The 22,151-nt window shown below is 36.1% G+C and overlaps 2 long non-coding RNA genes across 2 annotated transcripts in view; one reads left to right on the top strand and one right to left on the bottom strand.

Annotated features, from left to right (window-relative positions):
• Positions 1-41, bottom strand: part of LOC123873149 — a 17,249-nt gene extending 17,208 nt beyond the window's left edge. Inside the window, exon 1 of the long non-coding RNA XR_006797612.1 lies at positions 31-41. This is a non-coding gene — a long non-coding RNA (uncharacterized LOC123873149). The remainder of the gene's footprint in view (positions 1-30) is intronic.
• The window catches only part of LOC123873150, a 23,900-nt gene extending 1,749 nt beyond the window's left edge, over positions 1-22,151 (top strand). Inside the window, exons 2-3 of the long non-coding RNA XR_006797613.1 lie at positions 4,837-4,842; positions 22,140-22,151. This is a non-coding gene — a long non-coding RNA (uncharacterized LOC123873150). The remainder of the gene's footprint in view (positions 1-4,836; positions 4,843-22,139) is intronic.

Below are 22,151 nucleotides of genomic sequence, written 5' to 3'. Positions count from 1 at the left end.
ATAGCTTTTCATAATTTGGTCCCGTATCACGAAGATATTCTTATTTGACCTCAGAGCCAATGCAATCTGTGCGGCATGCAGATTTTATGACGAAAACACCTGCTAAGAAAGAATTTTTGAAAATCCAACCCCTAATGGATTAAATGAAGTTTGAAATTTGTTTAGTCCACGTGGAAGAAGTCGCGAGCATAAACTAGTAATATATAAATAGCGAGATAACGAATAAGCGAGTCATTACCACCGCCCACGAGCATTTGCAGCACCATAGTTCCAGTCAATGCATTGCCAGCTTTTCAAGAATTTGTTGATCCGCCCCTTGAATAACTGTTGAAATTTAGTGTAATTTAAGTTGGGAGGTCAGCATGAGTTTTCAACAAGAGCTTTTAAAATTAAATTATTTTTACAAAAAAAACATAAGCGTCGAATGAAGAAAACCTTCTCATTTTAAAAGTCGGTTAAAAATTGTATTCGAACGTGTATACCCAGCCATAACAAGAATAAGTTGGTACTGAAACCGAATAACAGGAAATGTTCAGCTTTGTTCTAATATCTTGCGGCGTATATAAAGGGAATATAAAAACAAATGACGGTCCACCATTACCGTGAGGTTTGAAGGAAGCGCCACGATATTTATCGAGCCTCAGCTACCGCTGATGGTTTTAAATTGATATTACTAAAAGGTATTATGGTGTAGTATTTCCTTTCTTTTATTAGATACTTTCGATTAATTTTATTGCTTCGACAGGTCTTTGTTTTTCATAGGTCTGTAGGGATGTTGTATAGTCTTGCGCCGCCTGAATCCAGCGGCTTCAGCAACTTGGAACCAACAATATCATTGATTTTCGAACTATGTGTGCTGCGCATTGTACAACCTTTGCAACTCGTTTAGCTATGTCGGTTATTCTGGTTCTCCTACAGATACCCTCATTTCTGATTTGATCAGGTAGAGAAACTCCAAGCATAGTTTTATCTAGCGCCCCCTAAGTAACTCAGCTTTCGTATGAGGATTGAGGGCTCATAGTTAGCGACAATGTCTCGGATCAATAAGTAGGTATATCATCACTGGCAACATGCACTTTTAGAATAACGTGCCTAATATCTACCATCAAATTTTAATGAAGACAACTATCTTGTCATACTCATAAGTGAAATACTACGCTTGTAATATACAGCTAGAAGCAGACGTAAAACTGCCAACACCTTAATTAATATTATTTGTACGGTAGTCGTAAACAGACTTGTTACTCCTAAAACCTTGTCTTGTCAAATCATTTCTAGGTAAACGTGGGCGAAGACCCGAGGGCAGGCGAATAAATCTGTCTTATAAGGGAACTGGCTACTTCATGGCTGGAAGCCTCAGTAAATAACAATAATAATCAGTGAGTTAGACCATGGAACAGCCATGTTTATAAAATATATATATGAAAAGATCAAAAGAGAAACTTACATCTGACCTGGATAGAGCGCGTTTGGAACCCTCGTAGCTTTAGTTTTAAGTTATCACCACTACATCATTGTTTGACAATCAGAAAGTGTACTATAGTAGCCAATTTAAGTAAATGACTTTGACTTTGACTATAGAGATGTGTATAAGTATTCAAGTTAAATGTTTGACTCCGATCGCTTTATATTTTGTCACAACATAATCAGCCATCGCCAGCTACTGAGTACGGGTCTCTTAAAATGCAAAGTGTTTGGCCATTGTTCACCACGTTGGATAAGTGCGAATTGGCAGTGACCTTTGATAACATTATGGAGGACTCTCAGGCTGCAGGTTTCTTCACGATGTTTTCCTTCACCGTTAAAGCAAGTGATACAACAGTGATGCAAGTTAAAAAGTGGTGCAAGTGATGCACTTAGCCCCACCAAGTTAGATGTACGGGCCCAACAGGAGGTGGACATCTTAACCACTGGGCTATCGCGGCTTTCGGACAATGCTACTCTAGCAATATAACAACTCACTGTTAATACACAGCTTTACCGACGTAATGTCTGGTTGTTTGGTTCCCCTTCTGTGGTATTTGTGATTAGATATTACTATCATGTTACCGTCAAATCATCTAACCTTTAATCAATTCTTGACGATAAAACAGAAAGAAAGAATTTTTAATTTGATCGCTAATGAGCCTTAACACCAATTACATTAATCTATCCTTATAAATAAAGAGTCATGGATGACCAAATATAAGTCTCCGATTCAGCATTATGTTAATTGATAAGAACAATTCAATTTTTCAACAGGTTTCTAGTATTATTTATGTCTAATACAAACTCTACCCAGAGAGAATCTTTAACTACATCACTAGTTAAAAATTTGCACTAAATTAAATTTGCATTTGCGTGTCAAGCCGCAAGCAAAAGTCAGTATGAAATATTTTAAAATTGCACAATTTCATATTTGCCGAAGCGGTGGGCATAATTTTTCTCGTTCGCTAGGCCCATTATAGGTGATTCACGTTTATGCATCATAATAAAAACACCATAAAATCGCCTTTATTGGCCATCATCCACGCACGAGTTGTGCACTAAATTAAATTATTCAGTGTTTATTAAATTTTAGTTGGCTTCAAAAGCATATTTTGAAACTGTTACAGACATAAATGGAATATTCATCTCGGCCAAATGACCCAGTTGTGATTGAAAGTAAATTGTCGCTCACAAAAATAATTATTACGACGCTGTGTTGTGCCAATAAGTGCATTATCCTGCTACTTATTTTATGTGTATTGTTATCTGGCAAATAAAAGTCAAGAATATTAAAACTATTCTGTTTATTACAAGTTTTGTCAATACAACTAGATGATTCGTCCTGGTATGGGTGGACTTACCTACATCTCACGTATGTACCTACTCACATCTCTCTCTCTCTCTGTTCTTTTTCTTCATTATAACACTCTTAGCAGAACTGTCGTGGTCATCACGAAGCAACGTCTTTGCGGGCAGATGTTATATACCTCACGAGCATTCGCCACATCTCCCTGCTAGCCGACAGTCTGGTACACTCATGCAAGGGACCGCCCACAGCAGACTTAATTTGGCCAGTCCATCGCATGGGCGACCTTCCTCGAACTCTGGTTCCCTCCACCTTGCCCTGCACGACAAGACGCTCGATGGAGCTACTCTCATGCCGCCGGGAGACGTGTCCATAGAATTTTAATATGCAACTCTGTACTAACACCGAAAGTCGTTGTTTCATGCCGAGTTCTTGGAGAATAGAGACGTTGCTTGGTACGAAATTTGGTCTATAAGCTAACATACACCTCCAGCACCACATCTCCAGAGCATCAATCTTCTTCTTACCCACTAGTCGTAAAGTCCATGTCTTTGCAGCGTATAAAAATATGGGAAAAACAAGTGTTTGAACTCTCTCTCTATATATGCGCCGTTTTCCTCATTGCTGAGAGTCATGACCACTTTTCATTAATCACATAATGGTAGGAGTTTTCTTAGTGTAATAATGCGATGGATTCCCAGATACCTACTGCCGTATATAACTAGACTAAGAGAACGAAATTCCGACCCTATGTTTTTACAGTTCATTCTTATTACAATAATGTGACCTACTCATCAGCTGATGATGACATTTACGGTAACGATAAGTTGATATGTCAGTCAGTCAGTTTCAATACACAAACAAACTAAGATACTCTGTTTTATGACATTTAGAGATACAGCTGATATCAATAATACCTACCCTACCAGTATGAAATTTACTGACTTGAATTTTAGACCACAGTGACTACTTAAAATGTTACTGACTCACATTTTAGACTCCCTAAGTTTGAGCTCTCCGCGACTCAAACTCGCTTCATTTAACTCTCATTGATTCCCGCGGTTCGTTACGAATGCAAAAACTTCTATTAGACATTCCTTGAAGAGCTTTGATATGCAAATCGGGGAATGGACTCCGAACTGAAACAATAGATCCCGCTCTTACATAAATCATGAAAAGAAATTTTCCATTTTTGAAGATTGAAGATATAAAATATGGCTTTATTGCAGCAAAATGTTAATTGATGTTTTTATTTTAATTATTGGAATTTTTAGGAATTCTACTGGACTGTAATTTTCGCTTTGATTAACCGTTTTGACGTGTTTTTTTTTTGGTAAATCGAAAGTTATTTATCATTCTAAACACAGAATTCAAAAGGATCCAAACGCACAGAAATAATTCTAAAAGAGATTTGCGCTGCGGAAACGGTAGTAATACCCACAGCCCGCAAAATCTGTAGGAAGCGCGAAAGCAAATAGCAATCAGCAGCATTGGATGTGCTGTAATTATTTCTGCTGATCACATCATTTGCGGAAAAAGTTAGAAGATTTAGCGATTCCAACTCACTATAACTTGTCAGACGGAACCTTCGACCTCACCTACTATTTGATTGTCAGGTACTTTATCATCATCAAAGCCTCTAGCAATAGCTATACCTATTTAAACTAATAATATTTTGCATAATTAATGTCTTAATCAATTCATAAATATTAGGAAGTCCCCATAACTCTAAGTGCCACAGAGAAAGGCCCCTAACAATATACCCACACGGCCATTTATCTTAATTCAATTTCTAATACAACCATTACTTAATGTTTAGGAAGTGCATTGCGTTTAATACTTAACAATTAAATGCGTGTGCGCACTATAGACAAAATAGTCGTGAGACAATATTATAAAATTACTGTGTTCGTGATCTCTATTTTGTTATAATGCGAATTCTCCAACCAATAAAAATTGCAACAGAGTGGATAATATTTAAAAAAAGCAACAGTCAGTTGTTTCAATCGATTTATGACCTGAAGATTACGAGATTATGATTTATTATCATGTCTCTTTTAAAGATTTCTGTACTTCACTTCTTTTGTCCATCGGTCTTATTGTAATAAATAGGTAAATTGTAATAATCTACTCGTATGATAATACTAAGTTTCGAAAGGTCGCAATTAGCATCAACTTTGACAAGAAAAGCACCCAAAAACCGATGTCTATCTACAGATGGTGTGGAGTCGAATCTATTTGACGAAAACAAAACTCGGAGGATGCGTGCCACATAAAGCACGCCTGGCTTCCCACGCGCTTCTGCTAGTAAATTATTATTAATTATTATAAGCTTCGTTTGAGAAATTATCAAGAAACACTCTGCGCTTCGGCTCTACCAGTGTATTTTGTGTGAAGGAAGAGACGAATGTCTTGTCTCAACATGTGCGCGTCCTCGAAATTCGTAGGAGTTGAGTGGTATTCCACCTGCATTATTTATCGCGTTACATTATTAACTGCATATCGGGCTAAGATGGCTATCGTGTGCACTACACGAGAGAGTTGCACGCGCTTTCGAGTAGATACGTATCGTACTCAGTATGTTTCCATTCTACTTTACACTGCGATTATTTTCGTCCGACTTTGCACGGAAGAAAAATTGTAGAAAGGCTACCAATTTCGCAGCATGGTTACGAATTATGAGTTTAAATATATCAAAGATTTATTTCTCGTAAAACGCGTAACTATGCTATGCCTGACTTGTAACTCAAGAGGGGTCTGTCGGTCACTCGCTTCATACAAACGTAGTTCCAATTTCATTTGAATATTAAGCAACCAAAGTCCATGAAATTTTGTATGGAGCAAGTGACGGAGAGAGCCCTGTTAAGTACTATGATAATGATAAGAATGCTATTGTCAAACCTAACAAAAACTTTGCAGGCTCTCAGCGAATCGGGTTACATAGTCGATCTGTACTAATTTTGTGGTGTAAAATAAAAGTATATTCATTCATTTATTCATTCATAGTCACATGCTTGTACATAGCAGTAATTTGACTATTTCTAACTGTCCATTTTATTCAGTATCGGTCTCATACACCAATAAACTTACGATTTAAGGAAATAGATATTTAAAACTTGTGCTTGAAGTCATTTTACGTGTTTATTATTAGTTTATACAAAACATAACTAACATTCATACTTGTGTATAATAATTATTATGTAAGATTTTTGTATAAATGGCGGATTTGCTCTGATTGCGATATCGAGGGTCGTTGTCTGGTATGTTATAGCCATGCATCATACTAATTTTACAAATGCGAAAGTGTGTTTACTTGTCAATCACGCCGCAGTGCGGTGACGTATTTTTTGTATGGATATATTAAAGACCTATAGGCTACGTTTTATCAAAGGAAATCAAAGAGTTCCTACGGAATTTTCAAAAACCTAAATCCACGTGTACAAAATCGTAGACATCTGTTAGTAAACAATAATGTCACCAAAATAACCAGAGCAGCTAGATAGGTACTAACTGAGAAATCTTTGAAGCGTATGCACATTAATCCGATAAAAATGACGTAGAAAATATGAGAATGAAGACGAACTGATAAAAACTTCGCACAGTCATAACTCTTGCCTCGGCAATTATATATAAAAATATTGATTTCATCTTTTCGTAAAATGTTTTACTTCATAGCCTCTTTCATAGGATATTTTCTAAGTTCAATGTACACCATTACTTGTTGTTGATCCTACATAGATAATGTTTTTGTTGTTAACAGGTTTACCTTTGACTACAATCGCAACTGATGCCAGTTCAAGATGGATTGCAATTTATAGAATTCAGAAGCTGTCTCTAAATGAAGCGCAACTAGGTATGCAGTCTTGTAGGCCTATTATGTCTTGTCCTAATTGGCTTCTACTCGGTATCATACCAAATAGATGACGACGCAGTACATACATTGTTCTGGTGTCCCTTAAGGGGGAAGGAAGAAAAGTCGTGGATGCGCTGCGAGGCGAGTTTGGGGTGGAGAGCCTCGTAAGCACAATGTTGCAAGAGACAAGGAAGGAATCCAGAAATATATGGAAGCCATGATTGAAAGAAAGGAAAAGAATGTAAGAGAAAATATGCCTGACCGAGAACATTATTGCTTGCAAAAAGGAGGGATTTTTAGCCGGTAGAAGTCCGGTATCATATCAAAAAGCTATAGCCTGAAATATACTTCGATAGATTCGAAAGAACTTGTAAAAGTCTAATTGAATAAAAATATTTTGAATTTGAATTTGAATACAATCATCATCATGATCAAGTCATCGCCGGCTCACTACAGAGCACGGTTCTACTCTAAGTATGAAAAGTGTTTGGTCATAGTCCACCACGCTGGCCATGTGCGGATTGGCAGACTTCACACGCCTTTGAGAACATAATGTAGAACTTTCGGGCATGCAGGTTTTCGCACGATGTTTTCCTTCAACATTAAAGCAAGTGGTATTAATATTCTTGATGCACGTAACTTCGAAAAGTTAGAGGTGCGTACCCGGAATCGAATCCCCGACCTCCCGAATAAGCGGCGGACGTCCTAACCACTAGACAGTCACGACTTTTAGCTAAACACACAATACGGGACAGAAATTGTACGGCAGGCCGATACACAAATTCAAGTAGGTATTAAAGCGTGTGTGACTTGTGAGGGTAAGTTCACACTGCGAAATTTTGCCGTGTGATTTTCACGCAGAATTCTGTGACACATGAAAATTAAGTGAGTGCAGCTTCATACAATTTCCACATATTATCGAATTCTGTTGGAAAAAATCACGCAATGCTCAACAGAAATTTACGGCAGAGCGACATACTAAACGCCCATCCATGTAATCATGGCTTGTAAGAGTAAATCCACACTATAAAAATTCACAGTGCAAATTTCTCCCGTAATCCGTATGTTTAAACGTAGGAATGTGCATCATATGGCTGCATCAATTTCCATTGTCAAGAGTTCTGCGGGAAAACCGTGCGGTGAAATTCCGCAGTGCGGGTTTACCCTTATACATAATATAACTATATCAATCTTCATTCGTCAATCCAATACTCCTAAAATATTTCCTACGTACTTCGCTATAATCAATTTAAAGTGAACAAATTGAATCCCAATAAAAATAATAAAAAAGGTTATTTCGCTCAAACTGTTTTAAGATATCCCGTAATATAGTCACGTAATCCTTCTTCAGTCATCTTTATTGCGATTGAATTTTCAATCGGACTGTGATTGATTGAAACGAGCCTCGAGACCGGATTGATTTTTAAGTAGATCCAAAAGAAAAACCTTTAATAAATCGAGCAAAATTCGATACAGAAAAACAAGCGGATGAAATCCGACTAGGGATTTTGCCAGAAATACGATTAAGCCTACTCTCTTTGTACTGAATCGCCATTCTTTATTTTAATTTTATTGCGTAGGTAAAATATTTGCGATTTTCTTTTGATGGAAAATGTAATACTTTGAAATATAATTTTATTAGTCGTCTTTTATTAACATTGGAGATGAAAAAGATTTTGTAGCAATATTTATACAATCTTTTTTACGCTTTGTTATTTAAAGATTTCTCTCAACTTCTAACTAATATACTTAATATGATATTTAATAAAAATAGGACTGAAATTGTTTCTAATACCTGCGTACTTTTAATAGTCTTTTTAACCTCCGACCCAAAAAGAAGGGTGTTATAAGTTTGACGTGTGTATCTGTCTGTGGCATCGTAGCTCCTAAACTAATGAACCGATTTTAATTTCGTTTTTTTTTGTTTGAAAAGTGGCTTGATCGAGAATGTTCTTAGCTATAATCCAAGAAAATCGGTTCAGTCGTTTGAAAGTTAGCAGCTCTTTTCTAGTTATTATTGTAACCTTTACTTGTCGGGGGTGTTATAAATTTTTAATTTACACTTTTAGTAATTGTTGGGTCGCGTCAATTTAATTTGTGTTTACAACAGTTCGCAGGAGCACTTAAGTCACTGACAGCTCAAATCATAAGTAAGCCAAAGTGGCAGTGAGCACGCCATACCTACAGGTCGTAATGGCGATGGCCGTTTGAGTGGAGTGGAGACCTTGTTCAAGTAAGTGTAGTGTTTGGCGCCCTCCAGCACGATGGGCCGATGATACAAAGAGAGTGGCGGTAAGTAGTTGGATGAGGAAAGCTGAGGATATGGGACACCATATCCTCAGCTTTCCTCATCCAGCTTCATCATCATCGCCATCACAGCTGGACATCATCGGCCGTCCCTATTGAACGACAGTTCATTAGGTACGGCCGATGATGTCCAGCTGTGGACGAAGACAGGCTAACGATGATAATGATGATGTCTCTACTCTACCTCTACCGCTTTTACTCTGTTTTATAGCTCGTTCACACAGGTTGCGTAAGCGTAGACGTAGCGCGTACCATTGCGTTGTAATGTATGGAACTGTATGAAACATGGCACACCACTTGCGTAAGGCGTGGACATAAACGTAACCTTGTGTGATAGGGGTTTAGGTGCGTCACTACGCACGTGTCACGTGTACGTGCTTGGTATGAATCGGCCTTTAGTTGATGTTTCCTCTAAGTAGCGTTTACTCTGCTTTGTATTTAATCTATATTTTACTTCAATAAGTAACTAGCTCACTATTACTTTCTCACGTTAAGGTTTTAGTGCAAGGATATTATCTGATCGTAAATTGATAAACGACAAAACTGTAGGTTTATTGCTTCCCGTTTCAGATCATTTAACTCGCACGTGACTGGCTCGATATAGGGTTGTCCAAATGTTTGTTATGATCTTATTTATGGTCTGTGTATTTTTTGGGGCGAAGAACACCGCGGTTTCGTTGTTTACTTAATAAAATATATCATGGGTTATGTTTATGGTTTATTGTCGAGGTTTCTTGGGCTGTAGACTAATTTGCATGATACAACATGCATATAATAATGCATGTTACATGTGATAAAGTCCCACACACACACACACAAACCCTGGCATCTATGATTTGCGATTTTGCGATTGCATCCATGCCTCACGGCATTTTTTGACTAAATACGGTCGATCGTGGTACTGAAGTTAAGCTTTTTTAAAGATTGCTCTACGAACTATTTCGCGTTTTGATGACTTTTAAGAAGTTATTATAATATATTATAAGAAGATTTTGCATACCACTCCATGGCAGATTGTAGTTAGTGTATCCATAAGCATAACATCTATTGTTCTCCTCAATCTATGCAAATAAATGAAATGAAATGACGTGTTTATTTTAAGTGTAGACAGATCCTCACTAAATCGCTACAACTAGCATTAAGAACAATATGTGCGTAGTAAAACGTATTGTCGCTAACGACTCTACTGGTAGTCAAAGAACGGGTCACTAAATACGGTCGATTTTGGCACTGAAATTAAGCCTTTAGTTTGCCTTTATCCTTTTGATTGCTCTGACGGCTGCTTTGTGTTTTGGCGACTAGTTCGTTAGCGTTGACAGATATCTACATACTTACCAAATCGCTGTGATTGAGATAAGAATATGTGCCTGAAACATATTGTCGCCAACAACTCTGCTGGTAGTTCAACTCTGGTTGCAATTTGTTTTTGCTTACAACTTGTTGTCTAGTTCATCACACTAATATTATAAAGGCGAAAGTTTTTGTGTATGTGTGTGTGTGTGTATGTCTGTTACTCCTTCACGCAAAAAATACTGGACGGATTTGGCTGAAATTTGGAATGGAGATAGATAATATCCTGGAGCACATAGGCTACTTTTTATCCTGGGATAAGAGTTTCCCTGGGATTTCGAAAAACCTAAGTCGCGGGCATCGGCTAGTAGGTACCTACCTAATAATTTTAAGAGCATCATACTCGTAATACGCGTTTTTGCTTACAGACGCCTTTCTATGGGTTGTAATTTAGTTCAGTGACTGTAGCTGTGTAACATCCAATACAGATCATATTTACTGAGTTTACAGCTGTTCAATCGTTGCTTCTAGCATGCAAAAAATTGATAAAATCGTGGGTAACTGATGCGTGTATATGCGTTAGCCCTAACATGGTAGGTATACTAATACAAGGAAACATTATAATTACTACATTGCATAAAATTCGATCAGTAGTATTCGATACATTGAAAGTAAAAATGGCCTGATTTTCAGTACTATCTAACATAAAATACAAAGCATTATCAAACGTAAAATGCATTTGAAATATTCAATTCACCTGCAAACATTGAAAGCCTATTTGTACAAAGGTCAAAAATCAAACTTTATTTTAAATGAATCGGAACGAATTTCAGTGTAAATATTAGTTTTCACTCCAGCGTTTTGCGTTGTTTGACTTCCAACCGACGTTTAGGTAAGCGGCTGATATTGTTTATTAATGAAGTAGTATAACTAGTTGAAATTATTGCCGGTTCATCGGTTATTTTGTTTAGTTTGCTGTGGTTAGTTTACAACACTGCGGGCTGTTTGTTTTGTCCACAGAATTCTAAATAATACTTAATAGAAATGCTGTGAAAAATATGGCGCGGCGCGGCGTGGCGAGCCGTACCTCCGACAGCTCTCGCATAATTCTTATATCTCTTGAATCTTTGAAAAGAACAACCACCGAGTTTCTTGCTGGTTTTTCTCAGTAGGAAAGGCTTTGTGAACCAGTAATAGATGCATTTGACGATCCGAAAGTACTTGTAAAAGATTATTTGAATAAAAAAATCTTTGTATTTCTATTTCTCCTCATAGAGAGAAAATGATATAAAGAGAGTGGCGGAGTGGAATAGAGAGAAAGATAAGAGATAAGTGCTTACGCAATAGATAGAACTGCGCTGTGCGAGGTGAATTGCACTTTATTGCGTCGTAGCAAGAGATCCTTCTGGCGTTCTATGCTTTAATACTGAGAAAACATGCTATTTTGAGTAACTCACTCTAACAGAAATAAATTCTAGTCTTTAGCATCCAAAGACACGAAAATTAAACTCAAAAGTTAGTTTTTACATAAATATAAAACGGATTTTACAATAACTCACAATGATGTTTTACAAAATATGTATGCGGTCACAATCTCATAGTCCTTTGCCGTTTCTATACCTATTCTAATTTCTGTGATTTTCCTATAGTATGAATAAATAATTTGTAGTCCCTTGTTAAATATTAAAATGTAGAGGAGTTAGTTAGACGATGCAAACGGGCGTTTGTTAGCGCTTGACGGCTTTTGAGTTGATAAATTCAGTTACCGGCAAAATTTATAGTTGTGGCATTCTACGGAGTCATGGACAGCGTTCATGAAATGTGTGAAAATGAAATAAAGTATTATGTAAATTGGATATGATAAAATTTAATGACGAAAATTCATCAACTACTTTGCCCACGACTTCGTCCAGTATATTTAGGTTCTTAAGAATCCTATAGCAACTTTTTAATTTTTCGGGATAAAAAGTAGCCTTTGCCACTTTCCACATCATTAAGTATATCCAAGCAAAAAATCAAGTCTATCCGTTGCTCCGTTGCAGCGTAATTGAACGATTAATCAGTACGCTAACACACTTTAGCATTTAAAATATTAGTTGGATACCTTGTTAAACACATTTGATACCTAAATAAAACATTTTAAAGGTTGACCAACTTTAAGTTAGCATTTTAAGTAGTTTCTTTTACGTAGATACGGTTACGATTAAATAAACTTTATTCTTAATATGAATTAAGAATTCACTTACATGAGAACATACAATATTATATGATACGATCATTATTATATGATATTTTACTAGCATTATTATCATAGGATACATTTATAGCCCGTCTTGCATTATTCTATATATTTTAACCTAAAAGTTACAAAATAAATAATTTAAACGCCAGTCTAGATTATACAAAACGAACACCTTATTGTATATACTTCTATACTGATTACGGATTCCTCGGCGACCACATCGCGCCAGGTTGCCGTTAAGTAAACACAAGGAACGTGAAAGCTTTCTTTGTATTAAAATCGCAATGAATTTAGGACTAAAAGGGACTTCTTGTCGTCTTTTCAGATTGTTCGTTTTATGTAACCGTGAGAGCAAAGTTTTCCTATACATACATAGCTTTCAGATAGTAATTAAATAAAATCTTTTATTTTATCTTTTATATTATTTATCTAAATATCTATCACATGGCTACATTACTGCCATAGTAAAATATGTTAGGTATTTGAAAACGAAATATACAAAAAAAATGAGTTACTTAAGATAAGTATAGCTATCATATTTTTATTTAAAATTGTATGTTTTTATAACGATAAGAATAAATTAAATCATCCCATCTTTTAAAATTAAAGTCAAACCAATTAAAACCAATTAAATCAAAATACTGTGCAAATCATCCTGAAGAAAAAATCCATTTGTATTAAAAATTACAATTATCTAAGTATAGAAAAAAGGTCATTGCAAAACAAAAACATTTTTAATTTAAACGGAGCCAGAAGCAATTTAGTATAACGTTTCATAAAAAAAAAAACTAAAATATGATATTACACTAGCTAAGTACATACTATTTATTGCTTTTCATAGGGGAGATGAGTATAGACATAATATCCACAAATAATAATATCCAAATATGTTTGTATTGCAAATAGGCCCAAGACATTCCATCCAATAACACACAACACTTTCATTATTTTTGCTCGTGCAAATATTGTAGTTGGAGAGTCCACCTAGCTGAAAAATTGTGAGAAATGAAGTCGATTGACAATCTAACGTTTAATTATAATATCACTAGTGAAATTGTAATATCCAGTAATTTGACAATATACCAGCGACATCTATACAAACATAACTTGGCTGTGAAAATCACACAACCTAATGCTGTTTTTGCACAAGAGATATGCAACGTTGTGAAGCGAAGTCTATGGGTGAAAGTGAAACTCACAAACACTATCGCTTCTTCATTTTAATAGCTCATCGAACTTAGCATATTTCTGGCCAGCCTAAGAAGTAACTTTACAAAAGTCCCATAAAAATTAAGATTAAAAAAAAGAAGTAACTTTTTTGTGAAAATCGTGAATTTGTGGTTATATTACAAAAAAAAAAATGTGTTCATGAACAAATAGGTATTTTCAATTTTCAAAGTAAGATAACTATACCAAGTGGGGTATCATATGAAATGGCTTCACCTGTACATTCTTAAGCAGATTTTTATTTATTTTTATGCATTTATTATTTATTTATTAATATGCTTTTTATTTAATTTTGATTTATCGTGCAAAATGTCAAAAAAATACCCGAGTACAGAACCTTCGGTGCGCGAGTCTGTTTTTGGTTAGTCCTTCAATCACGTCGCAACGGAGCAACGTATCAACATATTTTTTGCAGACTTGCAAGCTTGATAATAATTTTCATACCAGAAAATCAAAGAGGTCCCGCGGGATAAAAAAAATCTAAATCTATGCGAAATCACGGGCATCAGCTAGTATGTAATATGTAATAGAATAAAAAGAGTACGTTTCTCTTTGGCAGGGCCATAATAATATATTCAGTATAAGTTTTTGCTATGAGCTCTCTGCCTACCGCAATTCGGCCGTGATCCCCTCTATTTACATATGCGAATGTGCGGTTTTGTTTCTATTTGCGGGGAGGGTGTATACCCGTAATTACGGCGTCGGGACAAGTCCCAAGGCGAGACCACATTTCTGTAGATAAAAGTTAGATAACATCGCTGGATGTGCTAGCCAAACTAGACTTACAAAATTCCTAGAACTTCCGGGAAAGTTTCATTTTTACCCGACTGCGGCAAAGCCAATAGGAAGCTCGGGATTTACAAAAACCTAAATCAACGTGAACGAAAACGTGGGCATCAGCTAGTAAGGTTTTCTGTATGGATAAAATGCATTAGCTACGTCTATTTAAATCATTAAAGATGTACAGTAACCTCTTTCAGTATTTGAAGGTTAAACCCTGCTCGTTACAATTTTTTCAATGATTACCTTCACAAGTAGTTTGACTATATTTAGACACCATAAATAAAATAAGGGCTTCTAAAAAAGGTAATATTACCTAACAGATTCAACAGTGTAACAATGGCAGATCCAAGTTAAGATGGACCTCTCCTGAACTTTAAAGAATACAAATGTATGATAGCTATATGTCTACCTATCTTCAGATATAAATACCTGACCTAGATTATTGAAGCTTGTTTAGTGAAAAAACTTCTTATTCTCATATTCCATTTAATAAAACTGATGGCATATCTAGAGGAAAAGATAATTTAAACTCCATGTTTGCTCCCGTCTTCTCTAAATGAACTAGGCCCATGTTCATGGTAATTCCGGCTTTACCTGAACGTCGATGCGGCACTAGGGGAAATAAAATGTACTATATTATTACACATCCGGCTCACTGTTCCTTTATAAGTTTAGTCTATGTTGTTGGGAATATATGAACAATATCATTGTATATAAGGTATAAAGTTGTAGTACCTATAACTTGTATCTTCTTAGTTCTTTATTATAGTTGTATTCGTTATATCTTAGGGTCATAAATTCTTTAAACCAATTAATATGTAATGTTAGGAGTTCTCTTGGTTCCCAGATCCCTCCACTTAAATTCGACTAAGTACGACTAAGGATAAATTTATCTCTCGTTAGATTAATTATTATTATAGATATGATTGATTTATTAATAAGAGAGCAAAATTTCGATTCTTAGGTTAATTTACAATAAATCATAGTATCTGATGTTAGTGATAATAATGGGACAAACACGGACGGCTTAAGGATGTGCTCTTCAAGGCACGGAGGAAACGAAAACGCTAAAGGACCTCCAAAGTCTGTCTCCCATCCAGTCAACGCCTGGAGTCAACGTTGCTTTCATCATCATCATCATCATCATCAGCCTGTGGACTTCCACTGCTGGACATAGGTCTTCCCTAAAAAGCGCCACCACACCCGGTCCTCAGCCTTCCTCATCCAGCCACTTCCCGCGAGCCGCTTTATATCGTCCAGCACGTCCATCGTGCTGGAGGGCGTCCCACACTACAGGCAGTGGGCAGGCCATGCCTGTCGTAGAGGCGATGGCCGTTGGAGCCGGAAAGTCCTTGAGTGGTGACCGCGTAGCAACGTTGCTTTACAATCTTTTTTTAGATTAGCAATCAATTGATGTATTACGTTATAACGCGTCCTAAACTAAGCACAAAGGTATGTTGTATAGATACCGAGTCAAGGTAAGTTGTAAACCTAGACACTACTCGTAGATAGCGAGTATCTAAGGCACAAGCTATAAGCAATGGATTAAATGAATGTGGCAAGTGGCGTAGTCGAATTGCTACGATGGTTTCATTGATTAGGTAATCATGATTGGTTTCAGCTGAATATTTTATCACAGTAAGTGAATTAATATAATTTCGTCATTCTTAGTGATCCGTACCTACTTCAAAAGGAAAAAACGAACCCTTATAGGGTCACTTCACCCTTCTCACTCTGAGAGGAGACTCGTGCTCTGTAGTGAGCTGGCGATGGGTTGATCATGATGATGATAGGATCACTTCGAAGGCTATCTGTCGTGTCTGTTACGACCCGTGAGGGAATCAGAATAGGATACATTCCGTTAACCTAGAATCATGAAATTTGGCAGGTAGCAATGTCTTATACAGCACAAGTAAAAAAATCTGAAAACCATGAATTTGAGGTAACATCACAATTTTTTTTTATTAAAAAATGTTATTGTGCGATGGTACGGAACCCTTTGTTTGCGAGTCCGACTCGTATTTTACCGGTTTTTAATAATTGAGATGGAGACTACAAGCTTTCAGACACTGAAGATTTTGCCGGGAGTAAGGATGACAAAAGTTTTGAGTAAGGTTAGGTATTTTTATTTCAGGCCCTGTAACGAAAAAAATCTCGAAGCGAGTACGAGGTGTGGGGTCTTATACATAGTAGGTACATAGCTGTAATGTGACGTTTTAAAACTATGTGTGATAAGTTTCTAAGCAGAATATGGAAGTGAGAAGTGGGAAGTGGGCAGTGGGAAGTCCATGTATGTTGCAGAACCGACGGCCGATGGGGCAGACGTGTTCTGAAGTGGAGACTGTCTACTGGTCAGCGCAGAGTAAGCCTGCTAAACGATGACCTGAAGAAGGTAGCGGAAAGCTGATGGATAAGCAAGGTGGAGGACCGTGTTTGGTGACACGCTTTTGAAAAGGTCTATAATAATATTCAGCAGAGGGCGCATATGGATTGGATAATAGAGAGACTAATCTAAGTCTCGATCTACGGAATAAGACGCTAATGTATTTGCCAATGTCCTTTCACTCCTTGTCTAGAAGTAAAGCTACTCAAACAAACCCGGAATAAGGTATCCTTTTTGCTAAGAGCGATAGTTGTTTTACCAGCGTACAGCAAGGACGATTGGCAAATCAGGTACCTGTTTAACTTACTGCTTCAAGATTTATCATAAGATATTTACAGAGATACTCCACTGACATAAACCCGATACAGATTCGGTCTTGTTTTTCGTAAGTAAATAGGCAATTAGTGTCGCGACAAAAGTGAATAATTGTGTTCACAATATTTCAGAATTGATTAATTAAAATATTTCATGCTGACGTAAATAAGAAATAATAATTCAAGCTGAAGTAAATAAGAAATTCAAGGTTTATTATTCATTTTATATTTACTTAGTCTCTTTGTAACGTTTTTGACGATTTGAAAAAAGAGCATACTAATGGAATAATTAGTATATTTTTATAGAGTTCGAATTTCTGGCTTGTTTTATTTAAATTGCTAGCAACTGAACACGGCTTTGCTCTCGGGGGAATTTCGAAAAATCCGGCCTTAGATATCTACTAATCTGGTCTACATTTTAAAGGACATGTGCAACATTTAAGCTTTCTAGATTCAAATATTTGAGCTGAACTTTTATTCATTTAGAAAAATAGTTTTAGAAAAATAACTCAGCCCAGATTCCTTTCACAATATAGAACTTTGCTTAGGTATGTTATTAGTTTCATTGTCTAAAGCTTAGCTGCAGCTGCATTCTATAACAAAAGTTTCTTTGTTATAAATTAGCTCTATACTTATACATAATATACACATACGCACTAGAAACAAAAGAATAAGGGTCGAATAACACGACACAAAGCTCTCTGATTGGTCAGAAAGCGAAGAATAGCAGCGTCAACCCTTTCAAAGTCATATCAAGTTGCAGTCATGGAGCCTGGATATCAATTAACAAAAATGGCAGCCGATGCAAGACGCACGAGGTAAATTACAATTAACTTTATACATACTCTTATGACTTTAATATAAAGGTGAGTTTACAATAAAAAATGTTTTTTGTAAAGAAAATTGTATTCTTGTCTGGTATTTTTACAGACAGCTATGAAACTTTTGCGGTTTTAAGCCCCTGTTGTAAATAGCCTCGTATCGTTTTACGGAAATTGGTGGTCGGGTATTTATTTATTTATTTACATACAATGTCGTTTAATGTGAATCGACATGTGTCAGTTTATATATTTTGCGCCTCTCATTTCTTAAATACATACATGTATTTTTATTTCAGGGCACGAATTCTCTTTTCGATTTTATTCTGCTGGTCGAATACGAAAGTATAATATTATATAGTAAGTATAGGAAGTAAAGTAGGTACATACCATGTAATATTATTATACTTTTACAGTGTCAATTGCTGTGATTGGCTGAATTTAACTCAGTGGATGCGAAAACGTAACAAACCAACAGAGTTGTAAATAAAAATTAATATAGGCTGATTCACACCAATTTCGTATGCAGCACGTACACGTGACACGTGCGTAGTGACGCGCGTGAACCCGTAGATGTAACTGCACGCATTACGTCTACGTGAACGTTCACGCCACGCAAGCGGTATGCCATGTTTCATACAGTTCCATACATTACAACGCAATGGTACGCGCTACGTCTACGCTTACGCAGCCTCTGTGAACGAGCTATAAACCTTTATTAAACACATAATATTAGGCATACATATTATTATTTTACTGAGACATAATGAAAAATTACTTCTAACATCTGGATTCAAAGGAACTTAATATTAAAACCGTTTCAAAGAACACTGCCTACAGTACCTACTCTAGAATTTTCTGTTAGGTTAGCAAATACAATCATGGCGGCGCGGCGTGCGCCATAAAGGAATGAACAGGGATCTATTATAAAGGCTAGGGAGTCTCTAGTCATGTAGAACAATGTGTGATGTGAGCAAGGGAGCCCTCAGCAGTCTCAACAACCAATGAGAGAATGTCAGGCTTGTAGTGCACTTGTTTAGTGGCACTAGGTTGGATTAGTTTTTAAGTAGCTCTGAACAATGGAATCTGCGTGTGGGGAAAAAGAAGCCATGTTGCGCACAGGTTTAAAACAAAAGGGGACTTACTAGGGTCTAGTACTCTAGTGTGTATACCCATATCTTGCGCAATAGTTTACTTGGCAATATTTAATTTTATTTAAGATTCAGACTGCATCGGTTATGTAACACATAAGTACGTACCTGGAAATTTCACAAAAAGTACAGAATAATGCTATAGTTGTCATTTGATAAGATCTTCTTCCAAAATTTTCTAACTTTTCAATTTCTAGCTTCGACTGCTTAGCCTGCGACTTCATCTGAATGGATTTTTCTATGAATCCTGCGAGGACCCTTTTGTTTACCGGTAAAAATATATCGTCTTCGTAAATATAAAATTAACTACTGCAGTGTAACTGATATAGCACTAGTGCACGGAAAACTCAAACGAGTTTATAAGTATTATTTACACCAAAGCCATATTTTTTTTTTTCAATTTTTAAATTAGTAAATACATAAAAAAATATAGAAAATGTGTATTATATTTTAAGCTTTATAATTAGTAGGTACAGTATTTAAGCTTCCATTAAGATTGCTAGAGTTATAGTTGAGACCGGAAAAAAAATATACAAACATCTGATTTACTAAAGATCAAGTAAGTAACTATGACAATTATTTTTATATCCTATTTTTAAATACCAAAAGTATAAAATGTCTGTAAAATTGTATTGTTTTCACAACTGTGTTAATTTTGAAAGTCCGAACGAATAAATCGTGATAAAATTCACCAACAACAATAATATTTTATTTTATAAATCACAGCGGATAGTTTAAACTTTTTAAAGTGGACAATTTATAATATTTTCGCTTGTTCCCACTTAATCCGGGGATTACACGTAAGAGCGGATGTTGGTCCGTAAAGCCTTTCTGAAAACCGCATAGGGATTTTCGGGAATTTATTCTTTCATGAAAAACATTGCATCGTCATACACGTTTCGTATTTCTGTTTTAAATATTAACGACTGTTCGTATGTTTTCAACTTCTTTATGCGTGTACTAGCTGATACCTGTCACTTCTATCGCGTGGATTTAGATTTTAAAAATCCCGTGGGTACTCTTTGACTTAACATTTAATTTATGAATTAATTAATACATTTAATTAATAATTTATTTATCTATATGTATTTATACCTTACTCTATATAATCCATATCAACCCATATCACGAAAGTTTGAGAAAAATTATCAAAAATCAAACCAAATTCAATGCTGGTTCGTAAATTGCAGCGCATTAACCAAATTCGGTCAAATTAGTGAGCATACAACTAATAATATTTTCCAAATGCAAATTTCGCCCCAGGCCCGCAACAGTTGCTGTATGGAAGCGTTTATGATCATTATTTTTGGGAAACTATCTGCTTTTATTTGTACTGAAATATTAAACTGTTTTGGTGGATTAAAAGATTGACGACGGCGTTTTAGTAGACGTGTTTATTCTGTGCAGGCTTATGATCGACTCCTATGGACTAACATTAATTATAATAAAATCTTATAAGCTATTGCCTTACAGATATTTCTTAATCTAACCTAAATAATTTTGTATCACCTTTTGTTCAAATTCATCGCGTAAGCAACCTACATATTACAGTACTGAGATTGGCTGCATTTTTGAGCTGTAGGTACTAATTTGTAAACTAAGATAGGTACAACATCAGCTGTACCTACCAAAAAACAATAAATATCTTCGATTCATTTACACATTATTTTTGTGTGTTAACTAACCATAGCTGAAGCTATGGTTAGTTTTCATACCAAGACATGCTGCCAAGCGATTTAAGTATAGCGTTCCTGTTGTGTGGATCCCAAATGGATTTAACTAAACTATCAAACTCATTCCAAGTTAGCTTGCTTCTTTCTTAAACTGCATCGTCACCATTAGGTGAGCTGTTAGTACTTAATAGTGGCATAATTAATTTGAAAAAAAAAAACTAGTTTTTGATTTGTATTGGCAAATCGCACTGTCGCGCGTCATACGTTTTTTCAACTAGATTATAATCACGTACACTGAGCCAAGATTACTTATAAAAAGATTTTTTTTTTTCAAAAACATTCAAGTAGAGCTACCAAATAAGACTGTGACCACAGACCTTTCGAGTTTCCAGTTCAGGCTTTAACAGTAAAATTGAGCAAACTTGGCTAAGAGCCAAGTAAAAAATTAAATCCACCTGACACAGTTACGTGCACTATTCACACAATATACGGTGCAAACATGAAAACAATCTTGGTATAAACTTGCTCTATCCATTTTTATATCCTTGTTTATCTCACTGTAGCTATGAAAGTTTTGCTTTGCTTGTTTTTAATTTCAGTATATACCTACTTATAATCACGTGTATTTCATTTTTAGAATACATACTAACGTACAGTTCCTCACTCAGCATGGAGAGGGCTGTGTTAGGAGTCTCCCTAAGGTCTAAAATCAAAAGAAGCAAGACAACGAAGATAACTTATGTAACCAAAACCTAACAAGTTATAGTGGCAATGGATACTGGCTAGGCCATACTCATTGTACCTAAGTAGTAGGAACAACGGCCGTTGGAGTCATCAGAAAGAACGGAAACGGGAAACCGTGTGTAAGTGAGTGTGCTGTATAGGGCTTTATTTAGCATGTTGTTGTTGGAGCGACGTAATACTCGTAAACGTCATACAGGATGGCGAGAAGTACTTAGCTGGATGAGTAAGGCTGTGACCAGGTGTAGTGGCGGCCATTAAAGAAGATGTAATATGCCCAGCAATGGACTTTAATGTATCTTCTTAACGATTTCGATAAATTAGGTAAGAGTACAGTTATGGTAATATAGGTAGTGCTAAAAGTCCGATGCCGCTTGGCTGCCCCCGATAGATAAGTACCAGGGTTGATGCCTACCATGCGCTACAGACAAAGTTTATTTACGACCATTCTGTAGATATCACCCGACCATTTCAAGATACTCGTAAGAATGCATCACTCGTACAAAAGACAATTTAAAGTTATACCTTAGAAAATAGGTAGTATGTATGCACTTTTAGATGTTCGCATTCTCTTCGTATAAAAGTTTCTCAACATC

Source organism: Maniola jurtina, chromosome 16 (genome assembly GCF_905333055.1).
Source record: "Maniola jurtina chromosome 16, ilManJurt1.1, whole genome shotgun sequence".
Taxonomy (NCBI): domain Eukaryota; kingdom Metazoa; phylum Arthropoda; class Insecta; order Lepidoptera; family Nymphalidae; genus Maniola; species Maniola jurtina.
Note: the sequence above shows the minus strand (reverse complement) of the source record. Positions and strands in the feature narration are given on the sequence as shown.